Source organism: Oryctolagus cuniculus, chromosome 16, assembly GCF_964237555.1.
Source record: "Oryctolagus cuniculus chromosome 16, mOryCun1.1, whole genome shotgun sequence".
Classification (NCBI taxonomy): Eukaryota; Metazoa; Chordata; class Mammalia; order Lagomorpha; family Leporidae; genus Oryctolagus; species Oryctolagus cuniculus.
In genome coordinates, this window is record NC_091447.1 from 68,151,202 (window position 1) to 68,171,057 (window position 19,856).

Sequence of the window (19,856 nt, forward strand, 5' to 3'; positions counted from 1 at the left end):
GGTGTTTTGTGTGCTGTTCAGTTCTGTGAGGGTGAACCCCCTCCTACGCCCATTTCCTTGCCCTTGTCCTCAGTTGTGTACCTAGGTTAGGTACACACCACCCAGAAGTGTAACGCCACTTCTCGGATCGTCCTTTTTTTTTGACAGGCAGAGTTAGAGAGAGAGACAGAGAGAAAGGTCTTTCTTCTGCTGGTTCACTCCCCAAATGGCCGATACAGCCAGCATGCCACACCGATCTGAAGCCAGGAGCCAGGTACTTCCTCCTATTCTCACATGTGGGTGTGGGGGCAAAGCACTGGGCATCCTCCACTGCCTTCCAGAGCCACAGCAGAGCGCTGGACTGGAAGAGGGGCAACCAGGACTAGAACTGGTGCCCATATGGGATACCAGCACCGCAGGTGGAGGATTAATCAAGTGAGTCATGGCACCGGCCCCTCGGTTCCTTCTTTTACTTTTGGTTCACCCGGCGAATTCACATAAGGGACTGATCATCCCAGAATTTGGAGCCAAGTCATCTTCCCTCACTCGAGAGAGGTGAGCTCCTGATACACTGCGTGGGCATATGGCCTTGACCAAACGAATCAAGGAGTTCCCCTCTAAGCACTGGACATACTTACGATCTGATACACCACTGTCTGTTCATCTAATGTAGGGACCCCCCTGCATAATGCCATCAGCCACTGAGGTGCTAGGAATTTGTTTTATTATGGCAGCAGTGCTGTGTGTGTCTTTCCTTTGGCTAGAGTTGGTGTGGTGCACCACTCTTAAGTACTCAAACATGGGAAAGATACCCCCCTCTCAGAAATCCACATAGATTACCAAACATAATGAATACATGAATGATAAGAGCCTGCCCCTCCAGGCTGCTGCCTCACAGGCACCAGTTGATAACTTAGGGAGAGAGAGCTCCGACAGTGAAAATGACATGCCATCAGAAAATGTCGCAATGCCTAGCCAGCCATCCCCCAAATATCCATGGGATGAACTTAGAAAACCTCAAAGTGCTAAGCCATGTGAGGTCATCCCATCTGCAACCAGTCAGGATCCCCACATTTGTGGCAGTCCCCGGGTACCCCGGGCTCTCAGGGCAGCCACTAGACCCCATCCCACCCACATGTTTGCCATTAATGTCAGAGTGGATTCGCAATTCAGGCCCTGGATTACAACACCCATAAAAAGGCTTCTGCTAACCAAGGGCCGAGGATATGCTTGTGTCTTTCCAGAGAATGTGGGACAGCCCATTTGGCTACCAGCCAGAAACATCAAGCCTGTAACTTACAGTCAACCAGACCAACTGAACAAGACTGAGAGTCCGCCTTGTTAGTGGATGCACCTGCTACTGATTGTCAAGCTGCTGCCCTATCATCCTGCCCTGAGGAACTGCCCACAGCCAAATCTGCTACTGCTTTATACCCCACTTAGCTCCAGTCAGCCACTAGAAAAGCCCACAGCCTGCGTGCAGTCTTGCCATTCCTGATTACCATTGTTCCTCATTCCTACCCCCATCTGAGCAAGCACTCCTGTGGTCTCCCAATTTGAGGGCTGGTTAGTCAACAACAGGTAAGATCCCCTGGGGTACAACCTAAGACAGGCACAGCCAAATGAGGAGACCACATAGAAACGGGGTCAACAATGGTATGGCCAAGGATTGTGCCTCCCATTGTTCAAAAATAAACAAAAAGGGGGAAATGTGGTGGAATGAGAAGGCTGTGCCAAGATGGCCACTGGCAAGTGAGTGTCAGTTACTCAGGAATGGCTTCAGAACCCAACTGGCAAAGGAGCATGCCTGGCAATAGGCAGTGATTGGTTAGGGCATAAACCACCCCTTTACCAGATTGGCTGCCTTGGCTATAGAAGCTGCTGCACCAACTGAAATAAATGAGTCTGCAAACTGCTTACCTCTAGCCCACTTTCACCTGACTCCCGGGGTCTGTGTTGTGACTCCACGCCTCTGGCCCCCACTGTGCTTCTCCTCCCAGAATGAATCCACAGCAACAGTGTACAACATTGGAATGTGTCTAGTGCCACTGAACTATCCACTAAGAAATGGTTACAATAGGGGCTGGCATTGTGGCAAAGCTGGTTCAGCAGTTTCTTGGGTGCCTGCATTGTGGAGTGCCTATTCAAGCCCTAGCTATTCCATTTCTCTTCCAACTCCCTGCTAATACAACCTGGGAGGCAGCAGATGATAGTCCAAGTGCTTGGGCCCTTGCCATACACACAGGAGACCAGGATGGAATTCTGGGCCCCTGGGTTCAGTCTGGACCAGCTCTGGCTGTTGTAGGCATTTTGGGGAGTCAATTAGTGGATGGAAGATTTCTCTTTGTCATACTGCTGTGCAAGTAAATCAAAATAACTCACAAAACTTTTTTTAAAAAGATTCATTGTATTTATTTGAAAGACTGAGTTAGAGTGAGGAAGAGACAGAGGTCCACTATCTGCTGGTTCAATCCCAAGACAGCCGCAGCAGCTGGCGCTGAACCGATTTGAAGTCAAGAGCCAAGAGCTTCCTCCAGGTGTCCTACATGGATGCAGGGGCTCAAGGACCTGGAACATCCCCCATTTTTTTCCCAGGCCATAGCAGAGAGCTAGATTGGAAGAGGAGCAGCCAGGACTAGAACCAGTGTCCATATGTGATGTTGAGGCTTCAGGACAGGGCTTTAACCCACTGCACCACAGCACTGGCTCCCAAGAAACATTTTTGAAAATGGTTAAAATGCTGCATTTTGTTACATATCTGTGTACACAAACACACACATATAACCATAGAAAAGTGTTAAAAGTGTTAACCAAAAGTTCAAGAAATAAAACATCTAATTTTTATTTGTGTTTAACATTTACTCTATATGGGTGAAATGTTCATTTTTCCAGTTATTATTTATAGTCATTGTCTATATTCCCACTAGTGTCTTTTTGCTTTGTACTTGTTAAACTTCTTCTTTGATGAAGTATTAAGACTTTTTACTGTAATGTAAATTTTAAAGATGTTATCTCAAAAACTAATTAAGAGATAGGGAGAAGGATGTATGGGATGGTTAGGGAGGGATGGAGGGAGGAATGGAATATCATTGTTATTAGAACTATCTACAAATCACACTGAATCTGTTAAAAAACTAATTGAAAATTAAAATACAAACACTAAAAAAAGAAATAAAGGAAAATAACAACCTTGTTACATAAAAATTAAAAGAAATAACATTATCTATTTAAAAGTTAGAGAGACAGAGAGAGAGAGAATCCTGGATCTGCTATTTCATTCCCTAGATGCCTACAAGAGCTGGAGCTGGGCCAGGATGAAGCCAAGAGGCCAGAACTCATTCTGTGGTCCCACGTGGATTGCATGGACCAAGGCACTTGAGCCATCATCAGTTGCCTGCCAGTGTGTGCATTAACAGGAAGCAGGATGGAAATGGAGTTGGGACTCAATTCCCAGGCCCTCCAATATGGGATGCTGGTTTCCAAAGTGGTGGCTTAACCTACTAGGCCACATTGCCCATACCTATTGTAATTTTTAAACAAATAGACTCTTAGGTCTTCTGAAGAACTTGACAAGATAAGTCTGGGATTGAGTGGGAAGCCATATGTTGACAGAGCCCTAGTTGCTATTTTTGATAAACCTAAATTTGTGCTGGTGGTTCTCAAAGGATTGTCGTTGGAACCATCAAATTTGAAACTTGTCCAACATAAAACTTGATGGACTCAAGTTGAGATTTCCTGAGACAGAAACTTTGGAGTGGGCCTTAAAGATCTATGTATAAAAAATGTTGAGGGGGTGTCGCTGTGGCATAGCGGGTAAAGCCCTCACCTGCAGTGCTGGCATCCCATATAGGTGCTGGTTTGAGTCCTGGCTGCTCCACTTCTGATGCAGCACTTTGCTATGGCCTGGGAAAGCAGTAAAAGTTGGCCCAAGTCCTTGGGTCCCTGCACCTGCGTGAGAAAACTGGAAGCAGCTCTGGCTCCTGGCTTTGGATAGGTGCAACTCTAGCCATTCTGGCCAATTGAGGAGTGAACCAACAGATGGAATACACCCCCCCCCCCCGCCCCCGGCTATCCGTCTCTCTCTGTGTAACCATGACTTTCAAATAAATGAATAAATCTTTAAAAAACCACAAATATTGAGGCAGTCCTGGTTTAGGCTAGATTTTGACATCACTGCTCCAGTGAATCCTGGAACTTTTTCTACTCAACCATCATCTTATTAGGAATCTACAAGCCAAAAAATGCTGCCATATTTGTCACAAAGAAGTGATCCAAGTAAGATTAATTTTTCCCAGAGGTGAAGAACGTAGGAGAGAGAAATTACAGATGTCTTCAGTGTTAGTCTCCCAGGGATAATGAATTGGCAGGTTAGATTCCCTGTCTTTGTGGAGCCAAAATAATCAGAGAATGAACACATCACTGATCAATTTGTCTAATTAGCTTCAGAGGGGATACAGCCTCCAGGACACAACTTGGAACTCACTAACTTATAGTCTTCAAGGTCCCACACAGAAGATACTCACATCATCTCCAGAAGAAGTGATCCAGGCCCTATGGCACATGCCTGGCTCTGTCTTCCACTTTTCTGGGGGCCAGACCTTCTGTCTATCATCCACCCTCTATGAAAGAAAGAGATTCTAGACATTTGGCTTTGTGTGGGCTCATGCTGCCGAGCCTGCATAGCCTGGTAAGTGTTGAGGAAACTATGGGAGGGGAAAGGGCATTGCCTTTTGTTAAGTATAAGGTAAGGTAAAATCTGTAATGTTCATGGAGAAAGACTTGCTGAAAGTAATTTCTGGGAAGGAAGAATGATTAGACTGCTTGGTAATAGCTGCCATTGTGTAGTGAGTTTTCTCTTTGGTTTTGTTTTGTTAGTGGGCATGGTTAGGAAGATGATGAGAGGTGCTAGAATTTGTTGGCCACTTCACTACCCTGGACCACATGGTCTAGTGTTATGATTTCCAGTCCAAGTTGCACAGATGGATGCCCCAAGGTCCTGATAGAACTGTAAATTTTTAACAGCAAAGTCTTGGACCCTTCTAGATCTATTCTCTCTCTCTTTTTTTAAACTTTTATTTAATGAATATAAATTTCCAAAGTACAGCTTATGGATTACAATGGCTTCCCCCCATAACGTCCCTCCCAACTGCATCCCTCCCCTTTCCCACTCCCTCTCCCATTCCATTCACATCAAGATTCATTTTTGATTCTCTTTATATACAGAAGATCAGTTTAGCATACATTAAGTAAAGATTTCAACAGTTTGCTCCCACACAGAAACATAAAGTGAAAAATACTGTTTGAGTACTTGTTATAGCATTAAATCTCAATGTACAGCACACTAAGGACAGAGATCCTACATGAGGAGTAAGTGCACAGTGACTCCTGCTGTTGACTTAACAATTTGACACTCTTGTTTATGGCATCAGTAATCACCCTAGGCTCTTGTCATGAGCTGCCAAGGCTATGGAAGCCCCCTGAGTTCACTGACTCTGATCATATTTAGACAAGGCCATGGTCAAAGTGGAAGTTCTCTCCTCCCTTCAGAGAAAGGTACCTCCTTTTTTGATGACCCATTCTTTCCACTGGAATCTCACTCGCAGAGATCTTTCATTTAGGTTTTTTTTTTTTTTCCCCCAGAGTGTCTTGGCTTTCCATGCCTGAAATACCCTCATGGGCATTTCAGCCAGATCCGAATGCCTTAAGGGCTGATTATGAAGCCAGAGTGCTATTAGGACATTTGCCATTCTATGGGTCTGCTGTGTATCTCACTTCCCATGTTGGATCGTTCTCTCCCATTTTTATTCTATCAGCTAGTATTTGCAGACACTATTCTTATTTATGTGATGCTTTTGGTTCTTAGTCCTATCACTATGATCAATTGTAAACAGAAATTGATCACCGGGACTAGAGAGATGGCATTGGTACATGCCACCTTGATGGGATTGAATGGGAATCCCCTGGTATGTTTCTAACTCTACCGTTTGAGGTAAGTCAGCTTGAGCATGTCGCAAATTGCACATATCTTCCCTCTCTTATTCCTTCTCTTATATTTAACAGTGATCACTTTTCAGTTAAGTTTCAGCACTTAAGAATAATTGTGTATTGATTACAGTATTCAACCAAAAGTATTAAGTAGAACAAAAAAAAAATACTAAGAAGGATAACATATTAAGTTGTTCATCAATTACCCTACCCAAGCCTTCTGAATTCTGTGACCCACACTTGCTTAGGGACATTTCCTGCTTTCCAGAACGATCTGTGCTTCCCCTTCCCTCTTAACTCTTATCCAGGGCTCTTATTAGATTCCTTCAAGAAAGCAGAGGCTGAATTCCCTAGCATCTTGGACTGTGGCATAGAAATTCTTGGGTTGGGGTGTGAGGGAGGGAAAGGGAAGGACACAGGTAAGCCTAACACCACCTTCCCTCTTGACATCCCCTGCCTTAATTCTTGGGGGATGGCAGGGGTGCACTGGAACCCACAATATCCCTTTCCCATGATTTCCCTTGATTTCCTTGTGCACCTCTCTTGGTGCTTGTCTTTCTTAGGCAACATAATTCTTCAGTGGGTCCCTTCAACTCAAATGATGTGAGGACTCCCCAAATGTTATGTCTGCCCCAAACTCATCTTTCCCTCCAGGTACCAGCAATAATTGTAATTCATATCACATTAGTCCCTTGATTGTATTCATTCATTCTCTCTCTCTCTCTCTGTCCCCTCCCCCTTAATTGTACTCTCTTCACATCACCATTCTCTGTGCAATTTCTCTTTCCAGGTTCTTAGAGATGTCATTTCTGCCCATCTATCCAACATCATTCTTTATCGTTCTCATCTACCATTTTCTACTTAAGCAAGAGCAAATTGCCAGAACCCTCTGGCCTCTACTGCCTCCTTTTTCAAACATCTCCCATTCTTCTTCTCTCTTCCAGGGAGTCCTGACTCAACCCTTCTCTGAATAACTACTTTCCCAGGTAGCCCTTCCTCCAGGAATGCTTCCATGACTCCATAGCCCCAGGCTCAATTTAGAGCCCCTCTCTGTATTCCACACTATAATCCACCTTAGCACTTAAATTTCTATGTTACAATTACTGTTTTCTGCATCTATCTTTACAGCTGGGAGGCCGGACCATGAATACAAAGGCCACACACCCTTAATCTTCATATCCCAACAGCCTCCACATAGCCTGGCCCAAGACTCCCTTCTTGCAGAATGGTTTCCAGGACTTTTTCAGTGACTGACAAGCTGCTGCATTCATTCTTTCGTAATTCCCAACATAGTTCAGCACAACTGCCCTCGGACTCTAGGCAGTAGAAGTAGAATAGGGCATACTTAATTGGTGCGTGGACAAAGGGACTAGTATGAACAAAGATGACTAACCTTCCAGCTTCTGATGTCTAACCTTTGATCTGAATGTTGGAAGAAAGTTTCTAACATGGGCAACTTAAGATAAACATTGCTAACCCTAATGTCATGACTCATTTGAATCATCATTTGGCTGGTGCTATTTTTAAATATATACAAAAATTCATTGATTTGAAAGGCATAGTGACAAGGGGGGGGACACAGGAGCGTGCACAGAAAGAGAGAGAGAGGGATTGTCTATCCATTTGTTCACTTCCCAAATGGCTGCAATAGTCAAGGCTGGGCTACACCAAAGCCAGGAGCCAGGAATTCCATAGGGTCTTCCATGTGGGTGGCAGAGCTTTCCCAGGTGGTATTAGCCGGGAGCTGAATTGGAAGCAGGGCAGCCAGAATGGATGATGGCAATGCAAGTGTTGAGCTACAATGCTGCACTCCACAATTATGTTTTCCACTGTACATTTCTCATTGTCTCAACTTTTTAATGTAGACTGAAAGAACAATATTTGATTATCCCAGAAATAGAACCTTTTTCTGGCCAAATGATTACTTTCATGAAAACAGTTCTAAAACCTGAATGTTCACATGGACTATATGATGAAACTTTATAACTTCATGGAAAATGGAAATAAAGGATAAATTTATTTTTGTGTGGATCTACAAGTGCTTAAGGAAATAGAATAAGTAAGAGAGGGCTCCCTGACTCTTAGAAATATCACATGCAATTTCTGTCATTTGTAAGTCAGCCACCTTGTTAATGATTTTTTTTTCCTATAAAATCCTGAACAGAATCAGAAAGGCAGCACCAGAAAGACATCTCAAGGTTGTAGGAGGAGAGTGATGCAGCTTGATGTTCATTTCAGAAAGATGTGTTATCATGATGGTCATGTGGAAGGAAGTCCCTGCAATAGACCTAGTAGGGAATGGAATTGCTTTATTTTGCAATGCTGTTGATGATATTAAGATGCAGGTTACGTTCCAGGGAACACCAGAATCCTGTCCATGGCCCATAGGATCTCTGCACGTGTGCTCACTAAAATAAGTAAGCCAGGTGGGCATTTGATGAGTTGATTAGTTAGGATGCTTTTTGGGATGCCTGCATCCTATATCACAGAGCCTGGGCTGAGTTCTGGCTCTGCTCCTAATCCTAGTTTCCTGCTAGTATGCATTTTCCTTTCCTCTCCCTTCCTTTTCTTCCTTTCTTTACCTTGGGAAGTAAGTCATCATCCTACTTATCCTGCAGTATTTTATCTAGATGTTGTCCTTGCTCTCACATTTTCTTAATACCCAGATGTGGTTTTCTGGTTTCAGATGTGCCCCAGACAAGCAAGATGGCCTAAACCTTTCCTTTAGATCACTGGGCCTCTTATGTGTTAGCGAAGATGTGGACTATTTTAACCCTAAGATCTAAAGTTGCTGTTTGTCGTCCTTGACTCTAAGTCAGAGATAAAGGGAATAGGTGAGAGCCTAGTGCTGTGGCATAGTGACTAAAGCCACCACCTGCAGCGCCAGATTGCATATGGGTACCGGTTTGAGTCCCGACTGCTCCACTTCCCATCTAGCTCTCTGATATGGTTTGGGAAAGCAGTGGAAGATAACCTAAGAGCTTGAGCCCCTGCACCCATGTGGGAGACCAGGAAGCAGCTCCTGTCTCCTGGCTTCAGATCAGCACAGCTCCGACAGTTGTGGACATCTGGGGAGTGAACCAGTGGATGGAAGACCTCTCTCTCTGCCTCTGCCTCTCCATAACTCTGCCTCTAAAATAAAACAACACACACACACACACACAAAACCAAAGGAAATAGATGAGTGTCCCAGAGGCTAATGGACAGAGATTGGTCAGCATTACAAAATGTTGCCTATAACAAGAGACAGACTATAGAATTCTTAAGTTTTGTAACAGTAAGCTTGTTTTTCTCAATTCTTCACCTCAAGAATTGAAAATTCAGAGAGAATTGAAAGGCTGCTCATTGTCTATTTCATGTGCCTTCTCTTCCTGAATTGTTTAGCTGATGTGTCAACAACATGGAACCTGGAAATTGAACAAGTATTTTAGGATTTTTACTCCTGGGCTTTTCTCAAGACTCAAAGCACCAACCTCTGTTATTTGGTTTGTTCCTGCTCATGCTTGTGGTCACAGTGCTTGGAAACCTGCTCATCATCCTGGCCATCAGCTCCCATGCCCACCTCCACACACCCATGTACTTCTTCCTCTCCAAACTGTCCTTGGCTGACATCTGTTTCATCTCTACAACCATCCCAAAGATGCTGCAGGACATCAAGACTCAGAGCTATTCCATCACCTTCGCAGGCTGCATCACTCAAATGTACTTCTTCATGGTTTTTGGAGGCATGTACACACTTCTCCTCCCCTGGATGGCCTACGATCACTTTGTGGCCATCTGCCACCCCTTGCACTACCCAGTCATCATGATTCCCCATCTCTGTGGCCTGCTTGTTCTTGTATCCTGGTGCATCAGTCTGTTGTGTGCCCTGATCCAGAGCCTGTTGATGCTTAGGCTGTCCTTCTGCACCAGGTGTGTAGTTGCACCCACTGGCTAATGAGGAGCTCTGTGCGTTGAACCCTAGGGTCTTCCAAGTTTCTTCTAGCACCTTTCCCAAAGATCTTCCAGCACCTTTAGACCTTGACTTTGCCAGTAGAATTCCAGTAGCTCCATACAATGATCCGTACCATTGTGAGCATCTGTATCCGGAGGACATGGCCTGATTCTGCCTCCTTTCCAGACCTTAGTAAAGAATGTGAGGCTCCACTGCACTCCAGGCAGACGAGGAACAGAGGAGCCATCACCACTTATCATGCTTCAGCTGAGACGCAGCATAGCTCAGTAAGTGCTGAGGGAGAAGTAACAGGATCTGGGAATGTCAGGAACATTGCTTTCTCATCACCAGGATGAAAATGACTGCTGGGATAGACAGATGGGAAAGAATCAGGCAAAATTTCAGCTCAGAAATTTGTGAGGTTTGTGTTCTTGGTTCTCAGAGGGGTTCAAGGCTCTCATTCAGAGATTTTCTTCAGAATGAGAGATTCTTCTTCCCACTGGGATCTCCTTCACTTAGTAGCACATGACTCTGTATAAACTATCCCTGAACACTCAAACAAGATCATGAAGGTGATGGGAAGGGTGCCAGCAACCAAAGCATCTTGAAATTTTATTGAAAACTTTATAAGTGCCAGTGTCTGAACTCTCCATCCTGAGTCACTTGTTTCATGTCATTACATAATCTCCCAAGTTACGCTGCACACACTTTTATTCTATAGAAGAGGAGAGGAGCTCAGCACTTTTGTTTGGCTTGAATCAAGGGTTGTCAGGGAAGAAGGAAGAACCAATGCTGAAACAGGTGGGCTGATTTCAGAAAAGAAATGTAACCCATATTCCCCTCTGATGACTCAAGCAGTCTTTTCAATTTTATGTCCCTTCAAAGAAGAGACCGCTTTTTTTTTTTTTTTTTTTTTTTATCTTTTATTTAATGAATATAAATTTCCAAAGTACGACTCATGGGTTACAATGGCTTCCCCCCCCATACCGTCCCTCCCACCAACAACCCTCCCCTTTCCCACTCCCTCTCCCCTTCCATTCACATCAAGATTCATTTTCGATTATCTTAATATACAGAAGATCAGCTTAGTATACCTTAAGTAAGTATTTCAACAGTTTGCTCCCACACAGAAACATAAAGTGAAAAATAATAGATGATTTTTTTAAAATGATGATGAAATCAGATCAGACCTATTGTCATGTTTAATCCCAGTGAGAGTCAAGTTGGGAATTGAAAATTTCTTTCTTTTTTTTTTTTTTTTTTTTTTTTTTTACAGAAGATCAGTTTAGTGTACATTAAGTAAAGATTTCAGTCGTTTGCACCCCCATAGAAACACAAAGTGAAATATACTGTTTGAGTACTCGTTATAGCATTAAGCCTCAGTGTACAGCACGTTAAGGACCGAGATCCTACATGAGGAGTAAGTGCACAGTGACTCCTGTTGTTGACTTTACCAATTGACACTCCTGTTTATGGCATCAGTAATCTCCCTATGCACCAGTTATGAGTTTCCAAGGCTATGGAAGCCCCTTGAGTTCTCCGACTCTTATCTTGTTTAGACACGGTCATAGTCAAAGTGGAGGTTCTCTCCTCCCTTCAGAGAAAGGCACCTCCCTCTTTGAAGACCTGTTCTTTCCACTGGGATCTCACTCACAGAGATCTTTTTGCCAGAGTGTCTTGGCTTTCCATGCCTGAAATACTCTCATGGGCTTTTCAGCCAGATCCGAGTGCCTTTAGGGCTGATTCTGAGGCCAGAGTGCTATTTAGGACATCTGCCATTCTATGAGTCTGCTGAGTATCTCACTTCCCATGTTGGATCACTCTCCCCTTTATTTATTCTATCGGTTGGTGTTAGCAGATACTAGACTTGTTTATGTGCTCCCTTTGACTCTTAGTCCTTTCATTATGATCAATTGTGAACTGAAATTGATCACTTGGAGTAGTGAGATGGCATTGGCACATGCCACCTTGATGGGATTGAATTGGAATCCCCTGGTATGTTTCCAACTCTACCAATTGGGGCAAGTCAGCCCGAGCATGTCCCAAATTATACATCTCTTCCCTCTCTTATTCCCACTCTTATGTTTAACAGGGATCACATTTCGGTTAATTTTCAACACTTAAGAATAACTGTGTGATAATTACAGAATTAAACCAGTCATATTAAGTAGAACAGACAAAAAAAAAATACTATGAGGGATAATGTATTAAGTTGTCCATTAGCAGTCAGAGCTATGCTGATCAAGTCACCATTTCTCATAGTGTCCATTTCACTTCAGGAGGTTTCCTTTTTGGTGTTGAGTCAGTTGTCACCGATCAGGGAGAACATATGGTATTTGTCCCTTTGGGACTGGCTTACTTCACTCAGCATGATGTGTTCCAGATTCCTCCATTTTGTTGCAAATGACTGGATTTCGTTGTTTCTTACTGCGGTATAGTATTCTAAAGAATACATATCCCATAATTTCTTTATCCAGTCTACCGTTGATGGGCATTTAGGTTGGTTCCAGGTCTTGGCTATTGTGAATTGTGCTGCAATAAACATTAGGGTGCAGACCGCTTTTTTGTTTATCAATTTAAACTCCTTTGGGTAAATTCCAAGGAGTGGGATGGCTGGGTCGAATGGTAGGGTTATATTCAGGTTTCTGAGGAATCTCCAGACTGATTTCCATAGTGGCTTGACCAGTTTGCATTCCCACCAACAGTGGGTTAGTGTCCCTTTTTCCCCACATCCTCGCCAGCATCTGTTGTTGGTAGATTTCTGTATGTGAGCCATTCTAACCGGGGTAAGGTGAAACCTCATTGTGGTTTTGATTTGCATTTCCCTGATTGCTAGTGACCTTGAACATTTTTTCATGTGCCTGTTGGCCATTTGGATTTCCTCTTTTGAAAAATGTCTATTGAAGTCCTTGGCCCATCTCTTAAGTGGGTTGTTGGTTTTGTTTTTGTGGAGTTTCTTGATCTCTTTGTAGATTCTGGTTATTAACCCTTTATCTGTTGCATAGTTTGCAAATATTTTTTCCCATTCTGTCGGTTGTCTCTTCACTCTCCTGACTGTTTCTTTTGCAGTACAGAAACTTCTCAATTTGATGCAATCCCAATAGTTGATTTTGGCTTTGACTGTCTGTGCCTCCCGGGTCTTTTCCAGAAATTCTTTGCCTGTGCCAATATCTTGAAGGGTTTCTCCAATGTTCTCTAATAACTTAATGGTGTCAGGACGAAGATTTAGGTCTTTAATCCACGTTGAGTGGATTTTTGTGTAAGGTGTAAGGTAGGGGTCTTGCTTCATGATTCTGCACGTGGAAATCCAGTTTTCCCAGCACCATTTATTGAATAGACTGTCCTTGCTCCAGGAATTAGTTTTAGATCCTTGATCAAATATAAGTTGGCTGTAGATGTTTGGGTTGATTTCTGGTGTTTCAATTCTGTTCCATTGGTCTATCCATCTGTTTCTGTACCAGTACCATGCTGTTTTGATTACAACTGCCCTGTAGTATGTCCTGAAGTCTGGTATTGTGATGCCTCCGGCTTTGTTTTTGTTGTACAAGATTGCTTTAGCTATTCGAGCTCTCTTGTGCCTCCATATGAATTTCAGCATCATTTTTTCTAGATCTGCGAAGAATGTCTTTGGTATCTTGATTGGGATTGCATTGAATCTATAAATTGCTTTTGGGAGAATGGACATTTTGATGATGTTGATTCTTCTAATCCATGAGCATGGAAGATTTTTCCATTTTTTGGTATCCTCTTCTATTTCCTTCTTTAAGGTTTTGTAATTTTCATCGTAGAGATCTTTAACGTCCTTGGTTAAGTTTATTCCAAGGTATTTGATTGTTTTTGTAGCTATTGTGAATGGGATTGACCTTAGCAGCTCTTTCTCAGTCATGGCATTGCTTGTGTATACAAAGGCTGTTGATTTTTGTGCATTGATTTTATATCCTGCCACTTTGCCAAACTTCTCTATGAGTTCCAATAGTCTCTTAGTAGAGTTCTTTGGATCCTCTAAGTACAGAATCATATCGTCTGCAAAGAGGGATAGTTTGACTTCTTCCTTCTTGATTTGTATTCCTTTGATTTCTTTTTCTTGTCTGATGGCTCTGGCTAAAACTTCCAGAACTATGTTAAATAGCAGTGGTGAGAGTGGGCATCCCTGCCTGGTGCCAGATTTCAGTGGAAATGCTTCCAACTTTTCCCCATTCAATAGGATGCTGGCTGTGGGTTTTTTATAAATTGCTTTGATTATATTGAGGAATGTTCCTTCTATACCCAATTTGCTTAGAGCTTTCATCATGAAAGGGTGTTGAATTTTATCAAATGCTTTCTCTGCATCAATTGAGATAATCATATGGTTTTTCTTCTGCAGTCTGTTAATGTGGTGAATCACATTGATTGATTTGCGAATGTTGAACCATCCCTGCATACCAGGGATGAATCCCACTTGGTCTGGGTGGATGATTTTCCTGATGTGTTGTTGTATTCTATTGGCCAGAATTTTATTGAGGATTTTTGCGTCTATGTTCATCAGGGATATTGGTCTGTAATTTTCTTTCAGTGCTGCATCTTTCTCTGGCTTAGGGATTAAGGTGATGCTGGCTTCATAGAAAGAATTTGGGAGGATTCCCTCTTTTTCGATTGTTCTGAATAGTTTGAGAAGAAATGGGATTAGTTCTTCTTTAAATGTCTGGTAGAATTCAGCGGTGAATCCATCTGGTCCTGGGCTTTTCTTTGTTGGGAGGGCCTTTATTACTGTTTCAATTTCTGTTTCAGTTATGGGTCTATTTAGGTTTTCGATGTCTTCATGGTTCAATTTAGGTAGGTTGCATGTGTCCAGGAATCTATCCATTTCTGATAGGTTTTCCTGTTTGCTGGCGTACAGGTCCTTGTAGTAATTTCTGATGATTCTTTTTATTTCTGTGGTGTCTGTTGTTACGTTTCCTTTTTCATCTCTGATTTTATTGATTTGGGTCTTTTCTCTTCTTTTTTTAGTTAGTTGGGCCAAAGAAGAGACCGCTTATTAATTTTACTCTTTCTTTGGGGTTTCTTTGTAGATTATGGCAGGCAGCAGCCAATGACATGTGACTTAATTCAAAAGCAAAGATCACAGGTGGAGCAGGCACAGGGTCATTCAGGGAAGATATCTCTCGAGTCATTTCACTTTGCATTCAACTTCCTCTACTTCTCTTATAAATCATCCTACTTAATCTCAAAAAGAGACATTAATATGAGGTATGAGGATTTTATTTCTATTGTAGAAAATGAAAGAGAATAACAATGGATCTCAGAGGTACCTAATGTTTTAACCTCTGAAACTCTGCTTAACACATTCTGCTGACTGGGAGACAGTGGAGACCTTTAATCATCAGATCCAGAGAGCATGCAGTTTTGAATACTGTCCAATCTGCTGATTATTCCTGTGTGTAGAGGATGTTTTTAGGATCTTTGACATGGGGCATTGTCATCTGAGTAATGAATGAACTTAGAATGGAAGCTTCCTATGTGATCTATAAGTAATAGATGAATCAAAAGGGAGCAAAATTTTAGATATTGTTCTTACTATTTTAAGGTTGATAATCATATCATTCACTAAAATATAACCTGCTTGATACTGTGCCTTCCTATTTCTGTACCAGGATTTGTTGCTCTTGTCCTTGTTTGAGAACTTCAAAACATTCATCGAGAAATGGAATGAATTATCTAAATTCATTTTGGCCCAAACCTGTTTTTTAAATCCATGCACAAGTTTTTCATAATCACATTTTCCACATATTATCAAAAACTTTATATCCAAAACTATTTTTGCATTAACATGAACCCAAAATTTAATTTTCATTCTGACAAAACATTTTACAGTGTAAGTATATCCTCACAAATGTATATATGAGTTGTGCATTTTGGGAAGAATGGCAATCTTTCATTTTTGATTCCTCAGATCCCATTTGTTGGTTGGTCCAGAGGAGGCACAAAAAATCTCTGCAACATATAGAGGAAAGCCTTGCCTGGCTCATAATCATTGGGTGTAACTGTGTGGCTTCAATACACTTGGTGCTTTCTTGCCATTACCTTCACCCCTTTCAGGAATGTGAAATAGATATAGAAACTCAGAATACTATGCAATTTTTGTCTCTGTGAAGGACACATGCAATTTCAGTTAATAGAATCTATAGCATAACCATTGTTTATGAGTATTGAAAAATTAAGGCGGAGATGGTCTGATCTATAATAAAAGGAAAACGTAGAGAGAGAAGGGAAGAGGGAGACATTTTTGCCCGAGGTGAGACACCTGTTAGAGTTGTCATCATTGCAGCCTCAGCTGACCTTTGAGGATGGCATCTATCAACAAAGCTGCTATTTCTGTAAAGACAGAATCTGTATTTAGAAGAAGCACAACAGTGATGTGTTTTAGCTCCAACTTCCCCTCGGTGCTAACCTGTCACAGATATGGGTGTATTCTTCCTATGTCTAGCGGACAACACAATTACAAAGAGGTGGAGAGATTTATACACATTGTTGAGTGTTGTAGGTGACTGACACAGGACTAAAACACCGATTTTTCCGTTCACTTCCCAGGGCCACGTATTCTCCACTTGAACCAAGTGGAATTATTATTCCCCTCACAAGATGAAATTTCTTAGTGAGTTTTCATGGAAGGATTACTACCAGACATTAGACAAGGAAATATTTGACGGTCTATCTAAAGAGGAAATAGTTAATAATGATTGATATTGTATTGGAACAGCAGATGCAGCTGATTATTAATAAGATTGAAATTTCATCAAATTTGCAACTCAAACAATATCACACACACACATCTTTTAGAAATATTCCTATGTGTGGTATGGAGAGAAGCACAGAAATTTTGGAAACATGGTCATACTAACATGTAGACAGATTAAATATTGACTTCTCAAGTGAGGATTGGACAAAGTGTTTGAATGAGACCAATGTACTTCACAGAGAAAGTAAAATGGAACATCAATTCACACTAGTATATTTCAGGAGCAGCAGATATAGCACACTACTCCAATGAACCCCATAACACTTAACAGGTAAGTTTTAAAGAAAACTATTTAAGGATCCCTAAATCAGTACTGGCACAAGGAGCTTGTATTTTGCTGCAGTGAATGAAGCCTCAGGTGGGGAAGCTTGCAACTGGTGTCACAGTACCTGGTTCAGGTCTCCACCACTTCACTTCTGATCCAATTCCTGCTCATGTGTACCCTGGAGGCAGCCCAGATTCAAATAAAATGAAAGATGAAAAAGAATGTAGTAAAATACTTACAGAAGCTTCTTTCCAACAGACTTATAACGTGAACAATTATTGTTCCACATTTATAGATAAGGAAACTGCTCAAGTGCATTTACATTCTTTTCTGGCATTCTTTGTTTTACACTTCTTTTCTTGATTCAATGACAGTATGGACTATTAATATAATAAAGTGGAGTTGCCTTGAGGCATCCAGAATTAGAGAATTACAACCAATGAATCAAAAAGGTATAACATGAAAATATTTGAATTATGCACAGGAAGTTTGGGACTCCAATGGCCTTGCCCTTCCCTGATACCAAATACCTCAACTTAAATAAGGGCACTTATGATCATAAAAACTATAAAGCAGTCTTACCAGGTCTCTATAGAAAAGAGGAAAAATGGAAACTATATTTAAGGAAGATACAGCTCTCACATAGCAGATCATACAGGGTAGATGAGAGCATGAGAGCAAATTGGATAGATAAAAACATGAATAAAATTTTAAAAATTCAGGTATTTCTAAATAGTTCACTATTTCTAAATATTGGACAGTAAGAATACACTAATATAACACTTGTGGTCAGTGGTTTCATACGGTCATGTGCATCTGGGGAGTCTCCCTGTGTGTCAGCCTTTCAGAGCACAAGAGACAATGGAGAGAAACCAGAAAACCTAAGAATGCTGAAACCCTGGCACACAACAATAGTTTCCAATCACAAAAAGCAAGTGCGATTTAGAGTCTAGATAATGCAGTCCTAACTTTAGAGTACTTATAAAATATTTTCAGTCAAATGAGCTTTTATCATGGCCTGAGAAGAAAATAAGATATATTCGATTGCTCTTCATTTCCTTGAATTAGAATGATGTTGTCCTAGAGGGGCAAAATGCACTTGCTATTCTTTTCTGTTAGAGAAGACTTGGTTGCATTTGGTTGTGATCACAGACAGTGCTCAACTCATGTGAGTGTCTAAAGCAGGTGTGCATAGATGGAGAAGAGGAACACAGAAACCAATCAGAAGGAGCTCCAGGAAGACTAAGTCTGTCAATGTGGAGGAAGATGGCAGAGGTTGTATGTCTCCAAGTGTGAAACAGAGGTGGTGGTCTTGAAAAAGATGTAAAACACACCTCAAAAAATTAAGAATGTCAAAATTGTATTGTCACCCGCCAAATTTTTAAATTCAATTTATTCTAAGAACCTTAGAGTTACTCATGTGCTATACCCAAAATGGGTTGAGTTGAAAATATAGGCAAGGGTCATGAGCCAGTTTTTCCTATACTAATGCTATTTTCTTTTCAAAGATTCCCAGGTTATATTGAAATACAAAATGTCACATGTGTCTCCGAATTCCACCTCATGGGCTTCTCAGAGATGACAGAACTGCAGCCCCTCCTCTTTGGGCTGTTCCTGTCCATGTACCTGGTCATGGTACTTGGGAACTTGCTCATTGTCCTTGCTGTCAGCTCAGACTCCCACCTCCACTCCCCCATGTACTTCTTCCTCTGCAACCTGTCCTTGGCTGATGTGGGTTTCACCTCCACCATGGTTCCCAAGATGATTGTGGACATCCACACTCACAGCACAGCCATCTCCTATGTGGGCTGCCTGACACAGATGCCTCTCTCTGTTATCTGTGGATGCATGGATGCTTTGCTTCTGACCATGATGGCCTATGACTGGTTTGTCGCCATCTGCCACCCCCTGCATTACCAGGCCATCATGAATCTTGGCCGCTGTGGATTCTTAGTTTTGGTGTCCTTTGGGGCCAGCCTTTTGTATTCCCTTCTTCAGAACTTGATGGTCTTAAGGGATTCCTGCTTCAAGAAACTGGAAATTTCTAATTTCTTCTGTGAGCCTACTCAACTTCTCAGCCTCACTCCCTCCGACTCCTTCACCAACGATGTATTCAGATATCTTGTTGGCATCATCTATGGTTTTCTCCCTATCACAGGGATCCTCCTCTCTTACTATAACGTTGTGTCCTCCATTCTGAGAATCCCCTCAGCAGGTGGGAAGTACAAAGCCTTCTCTACCTGTGGCTCTCATGTCAGTCGTTTGCTTATATTATGGAACAGGCCTTAGAGTCTATCTCAGTTCAACTTTCTCACTTTCTCCGGGGGAGGGTGCCTGGGCTTCTGTGGTGTACACTCTGGTCATCGCCATGCTCAACCCCTTTATCTACGGCCTGAGGAACAGGGACTTGAAGAGAGCCATACAGAAGCTCCTCAGCAACACAGCCTAATTTCTGTCCTTGTGCCATGGGTTTGGACTGCAAGTTGAAAAAGGAAGCAAAACTAAGCATCTGGAAGTACAAGTCTCACTTCTAACCACATGATGTATGAGGCTCTCGTCTCTCTAAATTTTGTGTCTGAATATTGCTTCTTTTGCCCTTTTGAATGGAGAGTATTACAGATTTTTTATACATCTTAACCATTGCATGACTGAATCCTACTTTACCTCTGCAGAACTCTCTGTGGTTTATTATTGATGATCCAGGAATCTTGTACAAATGAACAACCCTTTCTGCATTTTTGAAGCTTATGTCTTTTCCATAAATCTTCTGCACGTTTCATCACATTTTGATCCTATGTAACTTATTTGTGCTGGTTTTCAGTGTGGACTTCTATCACTGCTCCTTTTTTAGGGAACCACCAGGGTTCTGTGTCCTGCCACCAGAGATTCTGATTTTTTCAATTTCTGTGAAGACTGAA

At 42.0% G+C, this 19,856-nt stretch overlaps 1 pseudogene; it reads left to right on the forward strand.

The window, feature by feature from the left end:
* Positions 1 to 7,189: 7,189 nt before the first annotated feature.
* LOC138845764 (olfactory receptor 7E178-like) lies at positions 7,190 to 19,387 on the forward strand (annotated as a pseudogene).
* The last annotated feature ends 469 nt before the right edge of the window (positions 19,388 to 19,856 follow it).